The 6,000-nt window shown below is 37.1% G+C and overlaps 1 pseudogene; it reads right to left on the bottom strand.

Annotated features, from left to right (window-relative positions):
- Positions 1-211: 211 nt before the first annotated feature.
- LOC4343435 (WAT1-related protein At5g64700-like) lies at positions 212-4,411 on the bottom strand (annotated as a pseudogene).
- Between the last annotated feature and the right edge of the window lie 1,589 nt (positions 4,412-6,000).

The following is a 6,000-nucleotide window of genomic DNA, read 5'->3' as shown; positions in this document are numbered from 1 at the left end:
TACTCCTCCTCTATTAATACAAAAGTGGCAAAACTTGTGCCTCTCTTTTCAAAAAAAAAAAAAAACACCGCATATAACATAATGCGACGAACGGCGCATAAGCATGAAACTGTGACTTGAGAGCCAATGTAATTAATGTTTTTCCGTTGGTTTGGCAACGTGATACTGGTACACGTACAGCATCTCATCTATTAGGTCGTGCACATAGCTATAAAGTCAACTTAAACTTATTTTATTCATTGACGACTATATATAAATGCATGACGAAATTATCTAGCTACACCGATGTAATTAATTGTCTGAGATTAACAATGCTTTTCTTAATCTAATGACGTCACTACGGGAAAGAAAATACAAGTGTCAGAACACCATCTTTCGATCACATCGCTTGGTTAATTTACACCTTTGTTCCAGCATCACCAGGCATTTGAGCCTCTTTGCCCTGCATCTCAAATTCTGGTTTATCTGCAACTATGTCGTTCACTTCATCCTGCTCCTCAATGTTTTTCCCCCACAGAACATTATAGAGGCCTCCTATCAGTAGAGTCCCAGCAAAAATACTGCACAATCAATTACATTAACAGCATCAGCAAAAAAAAAATAATAATTAAGCACCAGAGAAAAATCTGAATTGTCCTGTGTACTACAAATCTGTGAGTAATTCATCATATCCTTGTGCATAGCATACCTCCCTAGGCTAGTTGGATCCCCTAAAATGAACGAGGATATGATGATTGTGAATATAAAAGTAAGTGGCATTGACATGGCAAGAAACACCGGCCCCCTTTTGTGATCGTCCACATTTGCATGTAGTACGAAAGTGCGGTGACGACCACACCCTGCAACAAAAAAAAAATTATTTGTTTCATGGATAAGCATATTTGGATTCAGCTTGAGCATCATTTGAGTTGCAATATTTGAAATCGAAGATAACATTGCATCAGAGAGAGCTAGCTCAAATTACACTGTAGATTACTGTGGCGAGTTCAACATCCCAGCCTAGCTTCCACTTGTTGAAATCTCTCTCGACTGCAACAGCCACAACGAAGGCTTGGACCGCGGCCCATGAGATCTGTAACGCTGTGTTCATCAGCTTGGACGTTTCTTCTATCAGTGGCCCCTGAAAAACACAACATCATGTTAAGAAAAATTTCTCCATTGAGACCCTTACGAGGTCGGCTGTAACTTGATTGCTTTCGTCTAATATGCTGATGCGCAAGCCTTTTGTGTGTAGTTTGCAAAAACAAAAATTCTCCATGAAAATCAAGTTCTGAATTAGTGGCCATGAAATCTGAAAGTTTGGATTGATATATACCAGAAGCACTGTCCATAAGCCAGCTAAAACGTTGGAGAGTGTTATGAGGAAAATCCCGAGCACCCACTGCGTCTTGGAGTGCGCGTTCCCTTCAGGGTCGTCGCTGCTGTTGGCTTGCTGAAAGAGGTGGTGATGGTTGAACGATCCCAGCATTGGCCCCTGGTAGAAGGCCAGCACGGTGACTCCGGTCACGCAGAAGAGAATGCCTGCCGCTTTTACGTTGCCATGGAGCTTCTTGAGCTTCATAGACTCTATCCTGTAACAAGGTGTGTAACTTCAATCTTCTGACGAAGTGCACGTTTTCGAAAACTTCTGACAGATGAGTGTATGTTTTTGAAAACACTTTCCTTTGCAATTACTTTGAGTAACGAGTTTCTGTTCGCTAAGTCAGTTTAAATTGCAACTATCATGATAGAATATAGGATAAGGAGGTCTGGATTTTGCGTGGGATAAAGTTGCATATCCATTACCCAAATACAACAGCAAGGATGAATGTAACCACTGGCTGAACGTTGTACAATGCCGATGATGACGTTGCTGAGGCATAATTCAGACCAACGTTGAACAAGAAACCGCATGCTGTCACTCTGAGATTTAAAAGAAAAAAACAATATCAGGAATTAGACCAGTCTAGAGCCAAGGTGTATATTAAATATCTTCATAATTTAATTGGTAATAAAAAGCCTCAACAGTTAATCAAATTGCATACAGTGTACTCCCTCCATCCTATTTTAAGTCCAGTTATGACTTTTGTATCCAACATTTGACCGTTTATCTTATTTAAATTTTTTTATGAATAATATTTTTATTACTATTAATTAGATGATAAAACATGAATAGTCTTTTATGCGTGACTTATTTTTTTAATTTTTTTATAAATTTTTTAAATAAGATAGACGGTTAAATGTTAGACATGGAGATCCACAACTGCACTTAAAATGGAACAGAGGGAGTATATAAAGGCTTTTGTTGCACACTCTCTGCTTTGCTATCTAAGCAATTGTGACATGAAGCACCTTAATGCATAGCAGTAGAAATATGCACGGAAGATCTCATATTATTAACAGAAATGCCAAGTGATGAGTTCCGACTTATCTACACATTTTTCCATCTATCAGTCCATCATCCATACCTATACTAATTGAATACGCCCCCAAAAAAATCCAACATTAATTGGACAAACTGTCAATAAACTAGATCCTCCATCTAGGTGAGACAAGTTAATTTTATGGGATAGGTCAGAAGAAATATAATGGGTAAGACTAAAAAAGACCACACAACAATTACAACTGGTTAATTATTAATTTAGAATTTCACAATTAAATGAATAAGAATCTAAATTTAGATCCAAGATGTTATACTTCAAACCAACCAAAACTGAATTCTGGAATATTTAATTGAAAGAACTAAAATTCAGAGTCAAAGCAAATAATAGTAATAATAATAATAATAATAATAATAATAATAATAATAATAATAATAATATTATTATTATTATTATTATTATTATTATTATTATTATTATTATTATTATTATTATTATTATTATTATTATTATTACTACTACAACAAAAACAACAAAACTAACAATAGTAGTAGTAATAGTATGATTTGAATCACTATCTTTTAATTTCAAATATCATAATTACTAAATCATGAAAGCTATAATTGATACTCAATCGAGTTCAACTTTAATTACGTAAAACAAAAGTTAATGCTCTACGGCTGGTACCATCTTCGCCCTTAAATATAGGTTTTGTTGGCTATGCTCATGGAAGACAGAAATAGCACCAGATTTGGTTTATTAATGCTATATTTCGGAATTATTAAATTAAGAAAGGAGAAAACGATAAAAAAAGGTTGTTAGAGGGGACTTAATATGTACTCCCTCCGTACTCATAAAGGAAGTCGTTTAGGACATTGGGAATATAAATCATAAATAACTCTTAAGCTGTTGAGTTTAAAAATGTAAAAATTATATGAATAGATTTGTCTTGAAAAATACTTTCATAAAAGTATACATATATCACATTTTAATAAATATTTTTATAGAAACAAGAAGTTAAAAGTTGTGTTTTGGAGACCGTGTCGCTTTCCAAAACGACTTCCTTTACGAGTACGGAGGGGGTATTTTCATATGTACAACTTTCAAATTATGTTTTTTAGATTGTTTAATATCGTTAAATATATAAAGCAAGGCTAGTATATAATAAAGTATGTAATGCAAAGAGCCCATGCAAACTGCACTGGACAATAATCATAGAAATTGTGGTTGCTAGAAAGGATCTTGGTGTGGACCAAATAACTTTCGTAGCGCGTGTTCGTTTAGCAAATGTAAATTCCGCATTATTGTGACTTTGTGAGACAAAATATTATTTTTAATGTTTCCGAGTGTTCCACAGGGCTTTCCTTTTCGGAAAACATGAAAATTTCTGTGGGCACCGCATAGGCCATATTTTAATGGGGCTAATCAATCATTTATCAATGGCGAAACTTTAGGTTCTCTGTTTTTTCAGTGTTCTCCTGAGCACACAGTATTTTGTTGGCGAAATGTGTAACACAAATTAATTATGCAGTGTGTCTGAAAACACACTGTAACATATGGCAAGGACAAGCCATGCATGAGCTAGCCATGGACTAAGCAGAGCCACAAGAATAATTGACTTCATATTAGCTAGAACAAACCTATACGTACCCATATAAGGCATGCACAAACATTTTTGCTGCAATTTTTAGCGTCACTTGTTTAGCTTTTGGCCTGCAAAAATAAAAAATAAAAATGTGAAGCTCAATAGAAAAAAAAAAGGGGGAGGGGTATAGCTAACAAGCTGACCTCTCCAGTATAAGAACAGCGGGGATCAACACGAGTGCAGCACTGCCATGCCGATAGAACACAAACACGAAAGGGCTCATGCCTTGATCCAAGGCGACCTTGCTCATGACGTGCATACCAGAGTACATGAGCCTGATCAGAACAATGGCCGCATAGGCCTTAATGCCGCCATTACCCATTTCGAGTTCTTGTCGAGAGAGCTAGCTAGCCCTGATGCAGCTCTGAACTTTCTGAAGCTTGATCGGCTCTGTGCACTAGCTCTCTGCCGCTCTAGCTTGATCAGTCTCTCTATTTATATATGTATACTGCATTGCTAATAGCACTAGCTGGCACGGCAACCTAATAACAGCATACGGCAGGCTTAGCTTCTTGGGCTGCCGAATTCCTCAACGAAATTAAAGTAGCAGGACAGAATTAACAGGACGAACCACTAACGTGTGGAAGCAAAACACAAAAGGGTTCATGGGACATATCCGGAATGCAAGCAAATATGTTATACTGAACTAAAATTATAATAAGGAGCTCAAGGACCTCACTGGTTGTTTTGATGGAGAGACGGAGACTGTGAGTAACAAGAGTATTTGGAAAAAAAATGCAATGTAAGCATAACTTATATATGGAAATAAATGTTATAAAAGTTAGTTGATATAGCGGAACAACGACTAACCTTCTCGATCGTTTCAGTCATTGATCACCCAAAATATATCAAATGATAACACATGAACACACGATATTTGACATTTGTTAATGAAATTCAGCCCCTTACATATCTAGGGCTCTAGGGCGCTCTTCCCCAATCGATATAGCATCTTAGCCACTACATGTTTATGCCCCCGCCGCTATCATCTACTTGTGTGTTTGCGCTATTATGGTGCCCAAAAAAATTGGCTTTCAATAATTTATGTTTATATACCTGCATAGAAAGGATTTGTGAAAATATACCCGTCCCACGAGATGAAAACGAGTGACCGCGATGGTCCTGCATCACCAAAACGAGGGACCGACAATCCCGTGGGACGGTCATGCGACACCACGACGGTCCGCAGCTCCAAAACACAGGACCATCGCGGTCCTGTGGCTCCAAAACACGCCACCACGGTAGACAGTGAATTCACATTGTTTTGACACTGTTCGAACACTATTTGGCACCGTTTGAAAAATCAGATGCTACCGTGGTGGCGCGTTTTGGAGCTGCCGGACTGCGACGGTCCTGCGTTTTGGAGCTGAGGACTGTCATGGTCCCGCATCTTCATCCCACAGGACGGGTATATTTTTGCGAATCCTTCTCATGTATGTATATAAACGTCAATTATTAAAAACATAATTATATTTGCAATTTTTTTTCTTGTGGTGCCCCCTCCCACTTATTTAAGAATGAGCCTATGACAAAGTTTAACCCTTATTCTATCCCACACCTATTCTAACTCCTAATCCAACTGTAACCAAATAAAAATAGTATATTTGACACTTAGTCTAACAATAAAGGTCTTACATTACATGTGGAAACATAAAAGATATTACTATAACTTTAGAGAAGATCTTCAAAAAATCCCACATGTACGAAAGGTGATATTAGACAGCTATACTCATTATATATCAACAGCTAACATGACCTCGTTTAATTATGAGATATGTAACTAATTAATGAATGGTTGAAAACACCATAATGACTTTTTTTCACTACTGCACAACCTATCTTTGCCGCCGGTTGGCAACCGTTTGTTGACGGCGAATCCCGGGTGAAATAACCGGGAATAAAGAACCATCTTTACCAACCGGGACTAAAGATCTTTTTTCCTTATTTTTTTCATCCTGGTGCTTGTTGTATGCATATATATATATATACATATGT

Source organism: Oryza sativa, chromosome 7 (assembly GCF_034140825.1).
Source record: "Oryza sativa Japonica Group chromosome 7, ASM3414082v1".
NCBI classification, from domain to species: domain Eukaryota; kingdom Viridiplantae; phylum Streptophyta; class Magnoliopsida; order Poales; family Poaceae; genus Oryza; species Oryza sativa.
The sequence above is the reverse complement of the archived record's forward strand: the minus strand, read 5'-3'. Positions and strand labels throughout refer to the sequence as shown.